Raw genomic sequence first — 22,179 nt, forward strand, 5'->3', positions numbered from 1 at the left:
TGTCCCTAGAATAATGCCCAGTGTTCAGAGGCCATGTACCCTGAACTCAAAAAGTTCTGAGGACATAGTTGACTGGATAACACAGGACACCCAATCTTCTACAGCTTCCGCTCGGAACCTTGACGCACCATCCTCCTCCAGCTTAGCTTCGGGCACCTCTCAAGTTACCACTCGCCCGCCTGCCGCCGCCACCACCAACACTAGCACCACAGCCAATTCACTTGATCTGTCAGAGGAGTTATTTACACATCAGTTGGAAGAAATGAGTGATGCACAACCATTATTGCCAGAGGATGTAGATAACAGGGATATGTCTCAGTCAGGCAGCATTGCACACATGGACGTACAGTGTGATGATGATGATGATGTACCCGCTGCTGCTTCCTTTGCTGAGTTGTCAGATACAAGTGAAGTGGTTGATGATTACGATGCGTCCGTGAATGTCATGTGGGTGCCCGCTAGAAGAGAAGAAGAAGAGGGGGAAAGTTCAGATGGGGAGACAGAGAGGAGGAGGAGACGAGTTGGAAGCAGGGGGAGGTCGTCGCAAGGAGCTAGCGGCACAGTCAGACAGCATGCATCGGCACCCGGGGTCAGCCAGACAGCACGCCAATCAATGCATGCTGTTGCCACCACCAGAATGCCGTCATTGCAGAGCTCAGGCCCAACCTTGTGCAAATGGGGAGTTTGTGGTTGTGCAAATGGACTGTTTGTGGTGCGTTAAACAGGGAGTTTGGTTTGTCACTGTGAAGCGGGCGTAACCCTTACACTACCTGATCGATACAACATCATACCTGATGTTTTAAAGCACGTTATTCCAAACAATTTAGGAATGTTAGGTGATTTATGCCCTTTATGGATCAAAACCAGACTCTGCATCAACTATGTAATTTTCCATGGGAGTTTTGCCATGGATCCCCCTCCGGCATGCCACAGTCCAGGTGTTAGTCCCCTTGAAACAACTTTTCAATTACTATTGTGGCCAGAAAGAGTCCCTGTGGGTTTTAAAATTTGCCTGCCTATTGAAGTCTATGGCGGTTCGCCGGTTTGCAAACATTTGCGGAAGTTCACGAACTTAAAATTTTAGGTTTGCGACATCACTATTGAGTAGTTTACTTTTTGACTGATATTCTTCATAATTTGAGTATTTTTGATCCTACATCCCTTAGCCCTCTTTGACAGGTTTGAGGATTTAGAATTCCCTGAAGTATTGTTCAAGGGTAAGTCTTCCCACAAGTGAGGCCTCTTATTCACATACATAAACTCAGCACTTTGATTTGTCCCCATCCCAATATACTTAAAGGGACAGTCAACACTTACTTTAACATGTTTTTATATTGAAAATAACAAAACGGAGGTCCGCCTACACTATACCCCTCCTGCCTTGCCGCCTTGCTTCTGTCCTAATCAGCGGCGCTAACTACTCTAATACCCAGTAAATATGGATGCCGGACTCCCCCCACCATTACGTAGCTGCCTTCTTCTTCAACTTATAAGCAAATCAGAATCCAGGCATCAGACAGAAATTGCAAGCGCGTGCAATTTCAGTCCGAGGACTGGATTCTGATTTGCTTATAAGTTGAAGAAGAAGGCAGCTACGTAATGGTGGGGGGAGTCTGGCATCCATATTTACCGGGTATTAGAGTAGTTAGCGCCGCTGATTAGGACAGAAGCAAGGCGGCAAGGCAGGAGGGGTATAGTGTAGGCGGACCTCCGTTTTGTTATTTTCAATATAAAAACATGTTAAAGTAAGTGTTGACTGTCCCTTTAAAATAGATGTTCCTTAGGATGAGAAATAAAACCTCATGTTTTTATATAGGGTAAGTTGTAAGTTTTTAATAGTTAGTTATTTTATGTATGTATACAATTTAGGAAGTCCCACATTCAAATGATTAATAGTTTGAGAAGTGTGAGTGATAGGGGTGGATCTGAGAAAGGAGAAAGAAAAAAAAAAAGGAGGGAAGAAGATTTGGATTAATGAAGTTATTTAGCAGTGGTCAGGATTTAATACGGTAACTTTTCTGACCAGGGAGACCAGATCTCGTAATATAATTCTAGTTTATCTAATGATCTATAAGAGTAAAATTCCATCTGTCTGATGTAATGTATTGTGGAAGATATTTGAGAGAAGGTTGGTGGGTCCTTGTTTTGTCTTGCTATTGCCAACTTTGTGGCCATAAAAAGGTAGAATAGTAATGCTTCCTTAGCTAATTTTAAATGTGGGATTTTCATATGGAGGAGCCATTTTCAATTGGTGTAGGATCATGTACAATTTCAGCCAAATAGGCTGCATTTTAGGGCAAGACCACCATACATGTAGAGCTGTGCCCAGTTGTCCGCATCCTCGCTAACAATAAGTGGGGTGGGTGTTAAATATCTTATGGAGTGCCATCCGACTAATATTTTGTAATGTAGTTCGCAAAGGGTAGCACAATGTAGAAGTTTTTTTGGTAACTATGGCTCGTTCATGCCAGGTATCAGTGTCGGCCGTGAAGTCAATCTCCTTTTCCCAAGCAGTATGCTGGGGTATTTTGTGGTGAATGTGAGGTTCAAGAAATAGGTTATAATGAAAGGACAGGGCATGCCGGAGGTTGTGGGGTTGTGTCCATTTGTTTCCCAATTTGTGAGGGCCTGGAGGCTATGTTTACGGTATCCCCATGATCTCAACCAAGAACTAAGATGAAATGCTTCAAAATGTATCCGGGGCTGGGGGGGTATTTGGTATTTTAGACATAATTGAAGATGTGACATCCAATTATTATGATCATAACATTCAGTAACTAGTTTAATTTAGAGGCTTCTCCAAATTTCTATGTGGGAGTCAGGTAGGCAGTATAGAGTTCAGGCCAGTGTAAGAGCTAGGGAGGGGTGAGGGACTATTTGCAGATTGTGTCTAATTTGATCCCAGAGCTGGAATGCATCATATAGTATAGGGCATATTTTATTTAAGTCTTTTCTGTGGTGTGGGGGTATCCACAATATATCAGAGAGTTCTAGACCCATAGGTAATAATGAAGACTCTATATTGTGCCAACGAGGAGGCTGTTCTGAGATGCTCCAACTTAGCACATGTGATAAACGGCATCATTATAGTGTAGGATGATGTTAGGGAGTGCAAGTCTCTGTGAGAGTGGTCTCTGTAAGGTTTGTCTAGAGGTTCTAGGTTTTTTATCTTTCCAGATGTAGGTGGTAATGAGGCTCTGAAGTTTATTAAGTATAGGTCTAGGTATGTTGTGTGGAAAACACCGGCATAGATAAGTATTTATAGTGATGTCGCAAACCTAAAATTTTCACGAACTTCCGCAAATGTTCGCGAACCGGCGAACTGGGCGAACCGCCATAGACTTCAATAGGCAGGCGAATTTTAAAACCCACAGGGACTCTTTCTGGCCACAATAGTGATGGAAAAGTTGTTTCAAGGGGACTAACACCTGGACTGTGGCATGCCGGAGGGGGATCCATGGCAAAACTCCCATGGAAAATTACATAGTTGATGCAGAGTCTGGTTTTAATCCATACAGGGCAAAAATCACCTAAAATTCCTAAATTGTTTGGAATAACGTGCTTTAAAACATCAGGTATGATGTTGTATCGATCAGGTAGTGTAAGGGTTACGCCCGCTTCACAGTGACAGACCAAACTCCCCGTTTAACGCACCGCAAACAACCGCAAACAGTCCATTTGCACAACCACAAACTCCCCATTTGCACAAGGTTGGATACCAAGTTAGCCATGTCCCGTTTCTTGTCCTCACTGATGTCATTGAAGTTCTCTTCCTCCACCCAGCCATGTACAACACCAAAGGTCCCAAAAGGTGACAACAAGCCCCCTGAAACGCTTGCTGTGTGTGGGCTTCAATCTCCTCAAAGCCACCTTCCTCCTCTGCCTGCTCTTCTTCAGACTCCTCTCTCTGCGTTGCCTCTCTCTGCTTTATTATAAGGTATGTTAAGTAGTACTATTCCTATCAGTTTAATCCCTGTTATGTGCCTTTTTTTTAGTTTGGTTTTTGAAGACATAGTGCAGAACCAGAGGCCAGAAAAATTAGGCATGTACTAATGCCTGAAAAATTAAGTATTGTTGCAGCCGCTGATGTTTGTTTTCCAGGCAAAAAGTGCCCTAAAACATTGCGGCTTGAACCCTAGTTGGTGGTGGATAAGTCACGCAAGTCATCCGGCATTCAGAGATAAAATACAGCAGTGTGTGGACCATTTTGTAGCCCAAGGCAGCTCATCTCATCAGGCCTTTTTTAGTCGAATGTATCGCCCACTGTCAGTCCCTTCGGGATCCATCCCTCATTCATCTTAATAAAGGTGAGGTAATTCCTGTTGTGCTGTGACATCACCCTTATACGCTGTGTAAAGCATACTTTTAATTTATTTTGGAACTGCTGCATCCTTTCCGACTTGGTAATTCGGTAAAATTTCAGGCACTTTCTGCTTATACCAGTGGTCTAGTAGCGTGGACACCCAGTACAGGTCGTTCTCCTTCAGCCTTTTTATACGAGAATCCCTCAACAGGCACGACAGCATGAAAGACCCCATTTGCACAAGGTTGGATGCCGAGCTACTCATGTCCCGTTCCTCGTCCTCAGTGATCTCACTGAAAGTATGTTCTTCCCCCAGCCACGTACAACACCACGGGTACCAGATAGGTGACAACGAGCACCCTGGGATGCCTGTTGTGGTTGGTCTTCCTCCTCCTCTTCAAAGCCACATTCCTCCTCTGACTCCTCTTCCTCACAATCCTCTTCCAGCATTGCCGCAGGTCCAGCAAGCGATGCTGATAAGGCTGTTTCTGTTGGTGATGGTGACCAGAACTCTTCCTCTTCCTCTTCACACTCATCTACTGCCTGATCCAGCACTCTTCGCAGGGCACGCTCCAGGAAGAAAACAAATGGTATGATGTCACTGATGGTGCCTTCGGTGCGACTGACTAGGTTGGTCACCTCCTCAAAAGGACGCATGAGCCTATAGGCATTGCGCATGAGCATCCAGTAACGTGGCAAAAAAATTCCCAGCTCGGCAGAGGCTGTCCTAGCACCCCGGTCATACAAATAGTCGTTAACGGCTTTTTCTTGTTGGAGCAGGCGGTCAAACATTAGGAGTGTTGAATTCCAACGTGTCGGGCTGTCGCAAATCAAGCGCCTCACTGGCATGTTGTTATGCCGCTGGATATCTGAAAAGTGTAGGAATGCCTGTAGGAATGCCTGAAATGGCCACACACCTTCCTGGCCTGCTCCAGGATGTCCTGTTAGCCTGGGTAATTTTGCACAAAGCATTGTACGATCAGATTACACACATGTGCCATGCACTGCACATGTGTCAACTTGCCCAAATTTAATGCCGCCAATAAATTTCTTCCATTGTCACAAACCATTTTGCCGATCTCCAGTTGGTGTGGAGTCAGCCACTGATCTACCTGTGCATTCAGGGCGGACAGGAGTGCTGGTCCGGTGTGACTCTCTGCTTTCAGGCAAGTCAACCCCAAGACGGCATGACACTGCTGTATCCGGGATGTGGAAAAGTACCTGGGGAGCTGGGGGGTGCCGTTGATGTGGAGCAAGACGCAGCAGCAGAAGAGGACTCAGCCGAGGAGGTTATGGAAGAGGATGGAGTAGGAGGAGTAGAGGAGGTGGCAGCAGGCCTGCCTGCAAGTCATGGTGCTGTCACCAACTCCTCTGCAGAGCCACGCATTCCATGCTTGGCAGCCGTCAGCAGGTTTACCCAATGCGCAGTGTAGGTTATATACCTGCCCTGACCATGCTTTGCAGATCAGGTATCAGTGGTCAGATGGACCCTTGCCCCAACACTGTGTGCCAGACATGCCATTACTTCCTTTTGCACAATCGAGTACAGGTTGGGGATTGCCTTTTGTGCAAAGAAATTTCGGCCGGGTACCTTCCACTGCAGTGTCCCAATAGCTACAAATTTTTGGAATGTCTCAGACTCCACCAGCTTGTATGGTAAAAGCTGGCGGGCTAAGAGTTCAGACAACCATCTTTTAGATGCCGGGCAAGGGGGTGACTTTGTGACATTGGCTTCTTACGCTCAAACATGTCCTTGACAGACACCTGATTGTGGGTAGATGAGCAGGAACTGCTCAAGGTGAGAGACGGAGTGGTGGATGGTTGAGAGGGGGCAAGGAGGACAGCAGTGGTTGACGTGGCTGAAGATGCTGGACGAGGAGGAGGATGGCGGCTTTGAGTTTGTGTGCTGCTTGTACTCATGTGTTGATCCCATAGGCGTTTGTGATGTGCGATCATGTGCCTTCACAAAGCAGTTGTACCTAGGTGGGTGTTGGACTTCCCACGACTCAGTTTCTTTTGGCACAGGTTGCAAATGTCATCGCTGTTATCAGAGGCAGACACACAAAAAAAATGCCACACTGCTGAGCTCTGTAATGACGGCATTCTGGTGGTGGCAACAGCATGCGTTGATTGGCGTGCTGTCTGGCTGACCCCGGATGCCGATGCATGCTGTCTTACTGTGCCACTAGCTCCTTGCAACGACCTCCCCCTGCTTCCAACTCATGTCCTTCTCCTCTCTGTCTCCCCATCTGAACTTTCCCCTGTTCTTCTTCTCTTCTAGCCGGCACCCATGTGACATCCACGGACGCATCGTCATCATCAACCGCTTCAAGTGTATCTGACAACTCAGCAAAGGAGGCAGCAGCGAGTACTACATCAACATCATCATCACACCATAGGTCCATGTGTGCAATGCTGCCTGACTGAGACATATCCCTGTTATCTACATCCTCTGGCAATAATAGTTGCACATCACTATCACTCATTTCTTCCAACTGATGTGTAAATAACTCCTCTGACAGATCAAGTGAAGCGGCTGTGGTGCTAGTGTTGGTGGTGGCGGCAGGCGAGCAAGTGGTAACTTGAGAGGTGCCCGAAGCTAAGCTGGAGGAGGATGGTGCGTCAAGGTTCCGAGCGGAAGCTGTAGAAGATTGGGTGTCCTGTGTTAGCCAGTCAACTATGTCCTCAGAACTGTTTGAGTTCAGGGTACGTGGCCTCTGAACACTGGGCATTATTCTAGGGCCAAAGGGAATCACAGCACCACGACGGCCCCTGCGGGGTGGCTTGCTTCTGCCTGTCATTTTTTTTTTGGATTAGTGGTACTATGCGTGCAAGCTACTGTGACAACAGATATGAGTGGCACTGTGCACTGGCAGAAGTTGGCAGAGTAGACGCTGTAGGCCTGACACACACGCTTGCAGACAGCTAACTGCTATTCAATCTATTACAGTCAAAAAAAAATTTTTTTAAATGTACACTACTGTTACACCAGATATGAGTTGCACTGTGGTGACACTGTGCCCTGGCAGGCCCTAAAACATTGCGGCTTGAACCCTAGTTGGTGGTGGATAAGTCACGCAAGTCATCCGGCATTCAGAGATAAAATACAGCAGTGTGTGGACCATTTTGTAGCCCAAGGCAGCTCATCTCATCAGGCCTTTTTTAGTCGAATGTATCGCCCACTGTCAGTCCCTTCGGGATCCATCCCTCATTCATCTTAATAAAGGTGAGGTAATTCCTGTTGTGCTGTGACATCACCCTTATACGCTGTGTAAAGCATACTTTTAATTTATTTTGGAACTGCTGCATCCTTTCCGACTTGGTAATTCGGTAAAATTTCAGGCACTTTCTGCTTATACCAGTGGTCTAGTAGCGTGGACACCCAGTACAGGTCGTTCTCCTTCAGCCTTTTTATACGAGAATCCCTCAACAGGCACGACAGCATGAAAGACCCCATTTGCACAAGGTTGGATGCCGAGCTACTCATGTCCCGTTCCTCGTCCTCAGTGATCTCACTGAAAGTATGTTCTTCCCCCAGCCACGTACAACACCACGGGTACCAGATAGGTGACAACGAGCACCCTGGGATGCCTGTTGTGGTTGGTCTTCCTCCTCCTCTTCAAAGCCACATTCCTCCTCTGACTCCTCTTCCTCACAATCCTCTTCCAGCATTGCCGCAGGTCCAGCAAGCGATGCTGATAAGGCTGTTTCTGTTGGTGATGGTGACCAGAACTCTTCCTCTTCCTCTTCACACTCATCTACTGCCTGATCCAGCACTCTTCGCAGGGCACGCTCCAGGAAGAAAACAAATGGTATGATGTCACTGATGGTGCCTTCGGTGCGACTGACTAGGTTGGTCACCTCCTCAAAAGGACGCATGAGCCTATAGGCATTGCGCATGAGCATCCAGTAACGTGGCAAAAAAATTCCCAGCTCGGCAGAGGCTGTCCTAGCACCCCGGTCATACAAATAGTCGTTAACGGCTTTTTCTTGTTGGAGCAGGCGGTCAAACATTAGGAGTGTTGAATTCCAACGTGTCGGGCTGTCGCAAATCAAGCGCCTCACTGGCATGTTGTTATGCCGCTGGATATCTGAAAAGTGTAGGAATGCCTGTAGGAATGCCTGAAATGGCCACACACCTTCCTGGCCTGCTCCAGGATGTCCTGTTAGCCTGGGTAATTTTGCACAAAGCATTGTACGATCAGATTACACACATGTGCCATGCACTGCACATGTGTCAACTTGCCCAAATTTAATGCCGCCAATAAATTTCTTCCATTGTCACAAACCATTTTGCCGATCTCCAGTTGGTGTGGAGTCAGCCACTGATCTACCTGTGCATTCAGGGCGGACAGGAGTGCTGGTCCGGTGTGACTCTCTGCTTTCAGGCAAGTCAACCCCAAGACGGCATGACACTGCTGTATCCGGGATGTGGAATAGTACCTGGGGAGCTGGGGGGGTGCCGTTGATGTGGAGCAAGACGCAGCAGCAGAAGAGGACTCAGCCGAGGAGGTTATGGAAGAGGATGGAGTAGGAGGAGTAGAGGAGGTGGCAGCAGGCCTGCCTGCAAGTCATGGTGCTGTCACCAACTCCTCTGCAGAGCCACGCATTCCATGCTTGGCAGCCGTCAGCAGGTTTACCCAATGCGCAGTGTAGGTTATATACCTGCCCTGACCATGCTTTGCAGATCAGGTATCAGTGGTCAGATGGACCCTTGCCCCAACACTGTGTGCCAGACATGCCATTACTTCCTTTTGCACAATCGAGTACAGGTTGGGGATTGCCTTTTGTGCAAAGAAATTTCGGCCGGGTACCTTCCACTGCAGTGTCCCAATAGCTACAAATTTTTGGAATGTCTCAGACTCCACCAGCTTGTATGGTAAAAGCTGGCGGGCTAAGAGTTCAGACAACCATCTTTTAGATGCCGGGCAAGGGGGTGACTTTGTGACATTGGCTTCTTACGCTCAAACATGTCCTTGACAGACACCTGATTGTGGGTAGATGAGCAGGAACTGCTCAAGGTGAGAGACGGAGTGGTGGATGGTTGAGAGGGGGCAAGGAGGACAGCAGTGGTTGACGTGGCTGAAGATGCTGGATGAGGAGGAGGATGGCGGCTTTGAGTTTGTGTGCTGCTTGTACTCATGTGTTGATCCCATAGGCGTTTGTGATGTGCGATCATGTGCCTTCACAAAGCAGTTGTACCTAGGTGGGTGTTGGACTTCCCACGACTCAGTTTCTTTTGGCACAGGTTGCAAATGTCATCGCTGTTATCAGAGGCAGACACACAAAAAAAATGCCACACTGCTGAGCTCTGTAATGACGGCATTCTGGTGGTGGCAACAGCATGCGTTGATTGGCGTGCTGTCTGGCTGACCCCGGATGCCGATGCATGCTGTCTTACTGTGCCACTAGCTCCTTGCAACGACCTCCCCCTGCTTCCAACTCATGTCCTTCTCCTCTCTGTCTCCCCATCTGAACTTTCCCCTGTTCTTCTTCTCTTCTAGCGGGCACCCATGTGACATCCACGGACGCATCGTCATCATCAACCGCTTCAAGTGTATCTGACAACTCAGCAAAGGAGGCAGCAGCGAGTACTACATCAACATCATCATCACACCATAGGTCCATGTGTGCAATGCTGCCTGACTGAGACATATCCCTGTTATCTACATCCTCTGGCAATAATAGTTGCACATCACTATCACTCATTTCTTCCAACTGATGTGTAAATAACTCCTCTGACAGATCAAGTGAAGCGGCTGTGGTGCTAGTGTTGGTGGTGGCGGCAGGCGAGCAAGTGGTAACTTGAGAGGTGCCCGAAGCTAAGCTGGAGGAGGATGGTGCGTCAAGGTTCCGAGCGGAAGCTGTAGAAGATTGGGTGTCCTGTGTTAGCCAGTCAACTATGTCCTCAGAACTGTTTGAGTTCAGGGTACGTGGCCTCTGAACACTGGGCATTATTCTAGGGCCAAAGGGAATCACAGCACCATGACGGCCCCTGCGGGGTGGCTTGCCTCTGCCTGTCATTTTTTTTTTTGATTAGTGGTACTATGCGTGCAAGCTACTGTGACAACAGATATGAGTGGCACTGTGCACTGGCAGAAGTTGGCAGAGTAGACGCTGTAGGCCTGACACACACGCTTGCAGACAGCTAACTGCTATTCAATCTATTACAGTCAAAAAAAATTTTTTTTTAAATGTACACTACTGTTACACCAGATATGAGTTGCACTGTGGTGACACTGTGCCCTGGCAGGCCCTAAAATGCACACGTGTGAAGGAAACTGACTGCTATTATTTCACACTCAAAAAGTGTTTTTTTTTTATATGTACACTACTGTTACACCAGATATGAGTTGCACTGGGGTGACACTGTGCCCTGGCAGGCACTGAAACGCACACCTGTGAAGGAAACTGACTGCTATTATTTTACTGTACAAAAAGTGTTGTTTTTTTAAATGTACACTACTGTTACACCAGATATGAGTGGTGGCACTGAGGCTGGCAGTGGCAGGCTGGCCTGGCAACTGAAATTAGATTACACTAGCAGACTGATTTAAAAGTTTTTTTTTTTAAAATTTACACTAATGTTACACCAGATATGAGTGGTGGTACTGAGCAAGTAGGCACAGTATATGCTGTGAGCCTTACACACAGGCTGGCAGTGGCAGGCAGGCAGGCAACTGCTATTAGATTACAAAGAAAAAAAAACAAAAAACGACTGATGTAGCCCTAAAAAGGGCTTTTTGGGGTGCTGTCCTTACAGCAGAGATCAGATGAGTCCTTCAGGACTGCAGTGGACACTGAATACACTAATCTAGCTATCTATTTCCCTATTAAATTAGCAGCAGCTAACCCTCCTCTCACTAGCAATGCAGCTTCCGAATGAATCTAAAATGGCTGCTGTCCATGAGGTGTAAGGGTCTGGGAGGGAGGGTCTGCTGCTGATTGGCTGGAATGTGCCTGCTGACTGTGAGATACAGGGTCAAAGTTCAGGCAATGATGATGAATAGTGGGCGGATCGAACATCGCATATGTTAGCCCGCCGCTGCGAACGCGAACAAGCTATGTTCGCCGGGAACTGTTCGCAACATCACTAGTGGCCGGTCTTCAGTTCCAGAGTCGATGATCTTTAGATCCGTGGTCATCAGTCTTCAACTCCTCCACGCCGGCTGATTCCTGGAAGAAGAAGAGGTCGCCGCTGGAACAGGATCTTCTCTGTCGGTCTTTAGGACAGGTAAGGACCACTTGGGGGTTAGACATAGGTTTTTTTTAAGGGGGGATCGGGAGGGTTTTAGAGTAGGGGTGTGTGGGTGGTGGGTTGTAATGTGGGGGGGGGGAATTGTTCTTTTTTTTACAGGTAAAAGAGCTGATTACTTTGGGGCAATGCCCCGCAAAAGGCCCTTTTAAGGACTGGTAATAGAGCTGATTACTTTTGTAATTTAGTTTAGGGTAGGGAAATTTTATTATTTTGGGGGGCTTTTTTATTTTATTAGGAGGCTTAGATTAGGTGTAATTAGATTAAACTTCTTGAAATATTTTTTTATTTTTGTAATTTAGTTTTGTTTATTTTTGTAATATAGTTTAGTTTATTTAATTGTATTTTAGTTTAGATAATTGTAATTTATTTAATTGATTTATTGATAGTGTAGTGTTAGGTATATTTGTAACTTAGGTTAGGATTTATTTTACAGGTAATTTTGTAATTATTTTAACTAGGTAGCTATTAAATAGTTTTATTTAATAGCTATTGTACCTAGTTAAAATAAATACAAAGTTACCTGTAAAATAAATATAAACCCTAAAATAGCTACAATGTAATTATTAATCATATTGTAGCTATCTTAGGGTTTATTTTATAGGTAAGAATTTAGTTTTAAATAGGAATACTTTAGTTAATAATATTAATATTATTTAGATTTATTTAAATAATAATTAAGTTAGGCGGGTGTTAGGGTTAGACTTAGGTTTAGGGGGTAATATATTTAATATAGGTGGCGGCAGTGTAGGGGGATCAGATTAGGGGTAATACATTTAATATAGGTGGCGGCAGTGTAGGGGGGTCAGATTAGGGGGTAATACATTTAATATAGGTGACGGCGGGGTCCGGGAGCGGCGGTTTAGGGGTTAATACTAGGATAGGCTTATTGCATTGTGGGGGGTTGTTGGTCTGGGGGTTAATACATTTATTGTTAGGAGTGAGAGGGGGGATTGCGGATAGAGGGGTATACGTGTCGGGCTATTTTTGGGAGGCGTGTTAGACAGTTTCGGCAGATTTAAAAGTTTAGTACGTTTTTTTAGGCGCAGGCAGTTTCTAAAGTGCCGTAAGTCACTGACGACTCCAGAAATTAGTAGTTACGCTTATTTCTGGACATCGCTAGTTTATTCGACTTATGGCACTTTAGGAACTGCCGGCGGGATATATTGGATACGCTGATGTGCAAGGTGAAACTACAGGCGGCGCAGGTTCCCTTGCTTGCACTGAAAACTACGCCGTATATTGGATCATGCCCCAAAAGTACTAGTTTTCTCAATCCAATCTAATCAAAACTTCTTTTAACAAAGAATGAATATACTCCATTTTAAATAAATAAGTAGATTTGTCAGTGTCAACATCTGAGGAAGGATCTTCTGAATCAGATAGATCTTCATCAAAAGGAGGATAATTCATTATGTTGTCGGTCATTTGAAATTTCATCAACTTTATGAGAAGTTTTAAAAGACCTTTTACATTTAACAGAAGGCGGGATGGAAGACAAAGCCTTCTGAATTGCATCAGCAATAAAATCTTTTAAATTCACAGGTATATCTTGTACATTAGATGTTGAAGTAACAACATGCAATGTACTATTACTGGTGGACACATTCTCTGCATGTAAATGCTTAATGACAACCATTACATACCACAGCTGGAGATATAATCTCCACAAATTTACAACAAATGCACTTAGCTTTGGTAGAACTATTATCATGCAGCAGGGTTCCAACAGTGGTTTCTGAGACAGGATCAGATTGAGACATCTTGCAAATGTAAGAGAAAAAAGATATAAAGCAAACTTAACAATTTCCTTATATAGAAGTTTCAGGAAGGGTAAAAAATGCAAACAGCATAGCCCTCTGATAGAGAAAAAAGGCATATAGGAATGGGGTTTAAAATAATTAAAATATTTGGCGCCAAGTAAGACGCACAATGCAAACAAATTTTTTTTGGGTGGGGAGACGGGGGGCGGAGCCAGGCTACTATACTGATCAGACACACATTTCTGAGGCTCCTAGGCCAAAAGTACTTTAAAAACATAAAAAGTTTATAGATAGTGGGATTTATAGCTGGCTTTTACTGGGGACCGATTGAGGACAACACTGGAATATACCCTGACAGGCACTGAGACCTGATTGAGGTATTGCAGAGGAAAAAGCCCTTCGTATCACAGCAGGAGAGTGTTATACCACCGACGGAGCTCCGGAGGGTCGGGGCTCCACTCCAGAGCTCATACAAAGTGTTCTCACAGTAATATGGATGCTACCGATACCTCAGCAGCTAAGAACACCAGCCTAACCTCTCCACAGTTAAGATTCCAGCTTGATGATACGGACCGGTCATTCTCGCCTCACAACAACCTCTACGGCAAGAAGAATCACAGTGTACAGGTACGAGTTAGCTCTTACAGTATAGAGCAGATTACATAGCCGCTTGAAAAGCCACAATAAACCTTGGCTTTATACTAAGGACTGTCCCCGGCAGGCTCTTTACACGCACCAAATAAAAACTTTTTCTCTCTCTCCCCCCTCACGGAAGGGAAGGCGCCATATTGCCTGGTTGGTGCGCAGCAAAGTTAAAGTCACAGGTCTCCCTCAATCATCTGTAGCTGGGGTCATCCCTAATAGTGGACACATTGCTCTTTCTGTGACTAAAAAGTCACTGAGAGAAGTTGATGCTCCATATGTGTGAGACAGAGGTACAGTGGTTAGACTGAGTGGCGCATGTAAAATTCCTGAGACACTACTTGCACAAGTGAGGTGTCTTTAAAATACTTATTGCATCATGGCGACTAACCCTAGAGATTTGCTTGCCATGCTGAAGTACCTGTTTGATTATCACACAGCAACACTTACAACAGAGATCCGGTCTGCGTTTTCCCTTACCTTTCTAAAGGATTCTACAGCTGCAGCCGATACCTGTTTAGAAGTTCCTGCACTGTGCACCATGCAGATACATCCGTGCCATGCTGGTAAGAAGGGAGATGGCACAAAGAGATCCCCTCAACCCGGCCTTTTGACACTATATCAGCCAAGTACGAGGTTGCAGGCTCCTGGAGACTGGGGCAATGCAAACGGGCGGCATCAATTTGATAAGACCGCAAAAGGGCTTCAATACTATGCAATAGGATTCAAGGGTAAAAAAAAGCAGCAACCAACGAATACAGAGAAGCTGTACACTCACAGATGGAACTTAAGTAATTTGTTTACCCTGTACTATCACTCCCAATCAGGATGGTTTATGGATCTATTTGACAACCATACCGATAGAAGTCTTATCACAAGAGAAGACACGGGACTTCAAGCACTGCCATGGATGAGGCTGTGGCTGTGGGATCCTGGTGGTTAACTTCTACAGTCAGCCGCAGCTACTACAACACTGCCTTCGCAATGAGCTGGTGTCATAGACATTTGTCATATGCACACCCGCCATGTTGGTCTCTTTTGACACCTCTGATACTCTATAAAGAACTGACTTTACAACTCCCCAGAATCGGAATGGGATAAAGTAACTTAGCATCTAATCTACAAGAGGACTTTGCATAAAGTTTATTTAAACTTGCTCATATTAGCACGCTAAGTGAAAATATATACATGTTTACTTTTTCTTCTTTTCTTTTTATTATTGCCTTGCAGTTTTACATGAGATCAGGACAATAGACTCTTTGTTTCCTTATATAAATACGTGAATTTGTCTATTGCAACACGTTTTGTTGAATTGCTGATTTGACATACACAGTATGCCACTTGCTTTGTTGGAACTTCCCTATCAGAGTCTCTTTCAGGTCTGCAGATAAGTGTACTATCGTGCAAACACGAATAACTCCAGCGTGGGACCATTTAAATAACCATGCTGGGGACATGGAACAGTCTATAACACGGACTTATCTAACTCTTAATTTAACTGATTTTCCTGCCGATGGGCATAGGGCCCATGCCCTGGTGCAGGATCTCATAATGTACCATTGGCTTATACAAACTAATTCCGAAGGTCCAGCTATTTTCTGTGTTTCTATGTTGGATGTTTTCTGTGTCCCTATATATCCTTGCTGACAGTTACTGCGAAAGTCTAACCTCTTATTATTTACTTCATTAAGAGCTTAGAGAAAGTTTTTCTATGCACATGTAACTCTAGCTTTTTTAAAAAAATTCCCCCTTAAGCAAAAGTATAGCTAATTTTTATATATACTTTTAACCCATATAATAGCCCACACAAATTGTGTGATTATGGAATCATACTTAACATTTATGTTGCTCCAATTATAAGATGTAATTGCTAGTTTACGCCACTAGAGGGGAGACTTGGCTTGCTTACAAAGGCCAAATATATCTATATTTACCTCGCAAGACATCGATACAATTGCTGTGCTCCTTGCTATGTTTGGGCTACAATGACAGTAACAGATTAAGGTATTTAACTCACTCAGAACCAGGCTGTTGTTTAGCAAGGCTAATGAAGTTCCATTACCTATTTTTGTGAGTATATTTACTCTGTGCCTTTCAATATTCTTAATACAAGTAAAGACTTTAATTTTGTACTCTAAGTCTGCCCTATGGCTTTTTACAAGGTCTTTTCACTTATAAATTAGAGCTCTGTGTCTGGTAACACTTTATTTTTATGAATATCAATTTGGCCTCGTTATTTATATAGTTGGCTAGCTGATATGACACTTTGAGTGTATTTCTGATTTAGAGGTGTCATCTAGCTATATAGTTTAGTTATCAGGTGTAAGCTATATTATATTACATGATATTAGAGGCTGTCAGTATTATTACTATTGAAGCTCAAATGCTCTGAAATGTCAACTAGTAATGCCTGAGTTTACATTCTACAGTGTCATCTTCAGCATTACTTATACTAAGAAACCATGTTTTTAAATGTTATACTTTAACTTAAAATAGCGCAGCCAATTTCTACAAACATTCTACAAGCCATGCTGTTTCACTTAATCTAATGTAATCTGTTTCCCACAATGCTCTAAAGGTTAACTATAAGAGACCCTCTGACCTTTTAGTGTGATAAGTGTATACCAGAACTAGTTCTTAGTTGATGTGTACCATTTAATTGTGATAGACCTCTATACATATTTGAGTGAATCCTGATGGGTTTGAAATATGATCTTGCTATGCCATCTTTTATATCAATACACGGCTCCCATGGATTAACGGCTACACATAGTTATCCACATCTATAGATAATATTAACATAAGACCTCTTTAAGATTTCACTAGGATGCATTATCGTTTCTGCAGTTATACAGTTTATATTTTTACAGAAAAGTTTTTATCTAGTTATTAAAAGTAGGTATGCTACGCAATTTCAAACTTATCTACACATTTATAAATTAAGCCTACTATGTATGTATATATTTTCCCAAGAACAAAACTGATATTCCTTAATTGTTTCTGCCTGAGCTCCCATCAGCTTACTTAATTAGGTTAGTTGTTAATTTTCTCTCTCCTAGTAGGTTTCTATATTACTAGGCTCCGCCCCCCCCTTCTAGACACAAATTCTATTTGTGTTATCCCCTTTTACGGGGACTGGAGAAGTCAGTTTCGTATCTAGATACACTTCTCCTTTTGATGATCCTGCGGTTCAACATACCTGATAAAGTATTTAAAACCTCACCTGACACTCGGTTCAAACCTATAAGACACCCATTAAATTGTCTGAACTGAATAGCTGGTCTTTAGTGTTTTATTCTGATTTCTCTTTGTTCATCTGTTCAATATTGGCGCTTCTCATCATCCTCTATGTGAAAATTGAAATCCTTATAGGAGATGATTCCTAAACTGACTTTATGAAGTCCCTAGATAGTTAAGTTAACTGATAGTACTGAAGTACTAGTTTGCCCCTGTGTTTACAGTCTGTTCACACTATTTAAAAATGAGGTTTATATTCTTATTCAAAATAATTAAAAATGAGGTTTATGCTGTAGATATTTCATTTCATGCTTGATATGCCTGATTTAAATGATCTGTGTTCCCATCAACAGCTATATTTACTATGTCAATACAACAATATATTGTTTGCATATATGTACATTTATTAGTCACCTGCGTTGTGACACCTGCTGTATTGCTTAATCCTCAATAAAAAGTTTAACTTGTAAAAAAAAAAAAAATTTTTTGGGTGCTAACATCCGGAAATGACACACTCGCGTTATTGAAGACGCAACCTTGTGAAAGGAACTTGGCGTCAACTAAGATGTCGGAAATTATGAAATTTGAGTTATGGAGCGTAACTTTGAGCCAAAAAATCTTGCAGCAAGAATGACGCAATATGCTTTGGCATTTTGCGCCCATGTGAGCCTAATCTTGCCCGCAAAATTTAATGAAAAACAGTCAATTTGAAAAAAGTCTATACCCCAGGTGAGAAGAATATTTTCCTAAAAAATGCTTTTCCCAAATATGAAACTGACAGTCTGCAAAAGGAAATATACATAAACCTGACTCATGGCAAATATAAGTACAATACATATATTTAGAACTTTATATTAATACATAAAGTGCCAAACCATAGCTGAGAATGTCTTAAGTAATTAAAACATACTTACCAAAAGACACCCATCCACTTATAGTAGATAGCCAAACCAGTACTGAAACAGTTATCAGTAGAGGTAATGGAATATGAGAGTATATCGTCGATCTGAATAAGGGAGGTAGGAGATGAATCTCTACGACTGATAACAGAGAACCTATGAAATAGATCTCCCATGAGGAAAACCATTGCCTTCAATAGGTGATACTCCCTTCACATCCCTCTGACATTCACTGTACTCTGAGAGAAATCGGGCTTCAAAATGCTGAGAAGCACATATCAACGTAGAATCTAAGCACAAACTTACTTCACCACCTCCATAGGAGGCAAAGTTTGTAAAACTGAATTGTGGGTGTGGTGAGGGGTGTATTTATAGGCATTTTGAAGTTTGGGAAACTTTGCCCCTCCTGGTAAGATTGTATATCCCATACGTCACTAGCTCATGGACTCTTGCCAATTACATGAAAAAAACAATTACTCCCTAACATTAAGACCCCCCAACCCTAAACCACCCAAAATAAAAAATCCTAACAAAAAAAAATGTAAACTACCCATTGCCCCGAAAAGGGCTTTTGGGTGGGCATTGTCCTTAAAAGGGCATTCAGCCCTTTTGCTATCCATATAAAAAAAAACAAAAAAAAAAACTGATCTTTAAAATAAAACATCCCACAACAAAAAACTAGAAAAACTAACTCTAACCCCAAAATTGGTACTCACCAATTATGAAGGGCAGCGCTCCATCTTCATCCATCGTAGGACCATGTTCTTCAATCCTCATCCCAGCTGCGGTCCATCTTCTATATTTATCCCGGTGGCGGGTTGGTCATCGGCAATGGCGTCGGTGACGTCGGTCCTCATCTTCATCCAGGTGACATGGAGGTTCTCTTCCAGTGATCTCCAGCTGCACACAGAAGATTGAATGAAAGTTACCCTTTTTATATAGAGGTACACTTGCATTCATACTGGCTGATTTGAGTCTTCAAATTCAAATTAGCCAACAGGATGAAAGCAGCTTTCATCCTATTGGCTGATTCAAATTTGATTTGAATTTGAATTTGGGTATTTTAATTCGGGTTAAGTTAGGGGATGTTAGGTTAGGGGGTTTAGTTATTTATTAGTTTAATAATGTGCATTGCGGGGGGACGGCAAATAAGGGGTTAATAGTTTATTTAGATACTTTGAGATGTGGGGGGTTGGTAGTTTAGGAGTTAACAGTTTTATTTAGTGTTTGTGATGTGGGGGGATGGCGGATTAGTGTTTATTTGGGGAGCTTAAGTTAGGTTCTTAGTTTTTTTCAAATTTTTTTTGTCGTTTTCAGGAGTAGGGTGTTTTTTTTCACCACTTTTTTTTCTCAGTAAAGAGCAGGGGAAGGACAGCATGAAGGAGAGGAGGAGGCTGTAGCTGAGGTTCTGGTTATTTGCTTTTACTACGGAAGTTGTGTAATGCTTAATGAAAATCCCCAAAACAGCAATAGTTAAAAAACAGGAAAATATGGAGACTGAAGTGAGGACTTTCCCTAAAGTGTCCTCAAATGAAAGGAATTCCACTGTCTTTAGGATGCACATAAATTAGTTCTCTTATCATTTGTCCATCGATCTTCTGGACATTTTACACAGGTTTCTACATCTGTAATTATAAAGAGCACAATGTTTATCACATTTGAAAGGGAGTCTTAGTTTTACATTTGTTTCTAATTTCATTTTGGCTCTAATGTAATATATTAAGTCATTTTTATACTTCTTTTGATGAATCATATTTCAGAATTGTCAGCAGCAGATATTCTATAGGATGACAATGTTTCTTTTAAACTGACTGTTACAATAAGTAAATTATGTTATCAGAGTCTTGATTGGTTCTTACAATATTATCTCTTTATAATAGGCTATATAGTTTTTTTTCTTTCAGAATCTCACTTCTACTTTTGTACTTTTTTCTATGTTACGCTACAAAAGAAAGAAAATTGAGCCACATCAGCAGTGAGGGGGAAGGAGGGAGGAGGGGGAAGGAGGGGGATCCTATGTGGGATCTGATGTGGGAATGGGATCTGGGAGGGGGTAGGGTAATGAGGGGGGGCAGCTACACTACAGATAAAAATATAGTTTTAAAAAAGATAATAATAAGGGATCAGGGTGGTTGGGGGGTAAGGGGGGAATCCTACACTGCAGATAGTATAATAAAAAAATGCTTTTATTTTCAAACTGGCAGACTGTCTGCCAGTACTTAAGATGGGGTTATCATTGGGGGGTGGGGGAGGGAAGAGAGCTCTCTTAGAGGGATCAGGGAGTGAGATGTGTCAAGTGGGAGCATAATCTATACACTAAAGCTAAAGTAACCCTAGAAGCTACCTAATTAACCCCTTCACTGCTGGGCATAATACAAGTGTGGTGCGCAGCTGCAATTAGTGGCCTTCTAATTACCAAAAAGCAATGCCAAAGCCATATATGTCTGCTATTTCTGAACAAAAGGAAACCCAGAGAAGCATTTACAACCATATGTACCATAATTGCACAAGCTGTTTGTAAATAATTTCACTGAGAAACCTAAAGTTTGTGAAAAAGATAACATTTTTTTTTTTTATTTGATCGCTTTTGGCGGTGAATAAGTGACATGAAATATACCAAAATGGGCCTAGATCAACACTTTGGGTTGTTTACTAAAAAAATATATAGTTTTGATAGGAAAATATAAAAAGGGCTATTAATGTGTTTAAAAGGAGTGATAGCAAAAATGCTAAAAATTCTCTGGTCTTTTGGGTAAGTTTTAGTCTGAAATTCCCGGTCCTTTAAGGGGTTAAGGGGGTAAACATTTATAATTTATATAAACCCAGGACAAAATTTAGAAAATATTTAGCATGTTTTTTTTTTTTTACTGGTTGTAGATGTGTAAAAGATTTTTGTGGTCAAAGTTAGAAAAAAAATTTTTTTTTCAATTTCTTCATCATATTTCATATTTTTTTTATAGTAAATTATATGCTTTGATGAAAATAATGGTATCTTTAGAAAGTCCATTTAATAGCGAGAAAAACGGTAAATAATATGTGTGGGTACAGAGAAAAATTACAGCAAAACACAAACACAGCAGGGATGTAAAAACAGCCCTGGTCCTTAACGGTAAGTAAAATTGAAAAATGGTCTGGTCACTAAGGGGTTAACATGCAAGATCAATAAATCACTCATAATCTAGCTCTTTGTCTGTTACAAACAGTACATAATAAGTATAGGTGCACTTAGAATGGATAATTATGGTGAAACCAATACGTGCCAAACATCACCTCTGTTATTTAAACAATGTTTTGTCCTTGAGTTACAAGAGATTGTGACAACAGATGGCGTTGGCAGAAAACTATGAGCCTTATGTTAAATTAAGAACAAGTTTGATCTCTGAGATTGTTTCTATGACAATAAAATAAACCAATGAAAATTTGTCCTTTCAGACTGTTTCTATGAAGGTAAAATAAATGGTTATAAGTCTGATAATAATTTTAATCAACCGACAAAATATTATTTCCACTAATGGCAATTTTAGTGTAAATAAAAGGCACAAAGTGACTAACAGCTGCAACTGAAAATGCATAGTGTAATAAACCAATATCTCTTAGACTTACTAGTACAGATAATATACGTTACTGGTTACAATATTTCTAATGTTGAATTTACAGAATCATAAATACAGTTGTTAAATAAAGGTTTAGCTCTCTGCATAAGCAATACAGGAGAGCACTTTTCACTTGAACACAAATTGCACAGATTGTCATTTAGGAACATTAAGTGAAAGACAAATAAAGAAAATACTGGTTTATTGTCTTATAAATTGGTTGGACTTAAAGGGACAGTATAGTCAAAACTAAACTTTCATGATTCAGGTAGAGCATGCAATTTTAAACAACTTTTCAATTTACTTTTATCATCAAATTTGCTTTGTTCCCTTGGTGATATTTTTGAGAAGCTAAACCTAGCTAGGCTCAAACTGATTTCTAAACCGTTGAAAACTGCCTCTTAGCTCAGAGCATTTTGAAAGTTTTTTTTACAGTTAGACAGTGTTAGTTCATGTGTGTCATATAGATAACATTGTGCTCACTCCC

This window comes from Bombina bombina, chromosome 3, assembly GCF_027579735.1.
Source record: "Bombina bombina isolate aBomBom1 chromosome 3, aBomBom1.pri, whole genome shotgun sequence".
NCBI classification, from domain to species: Eukaryota; Metazoa; Chordata; class Amphibia; order Anura; family Bombinatoridae; genus Bombina; species Bombina bombina.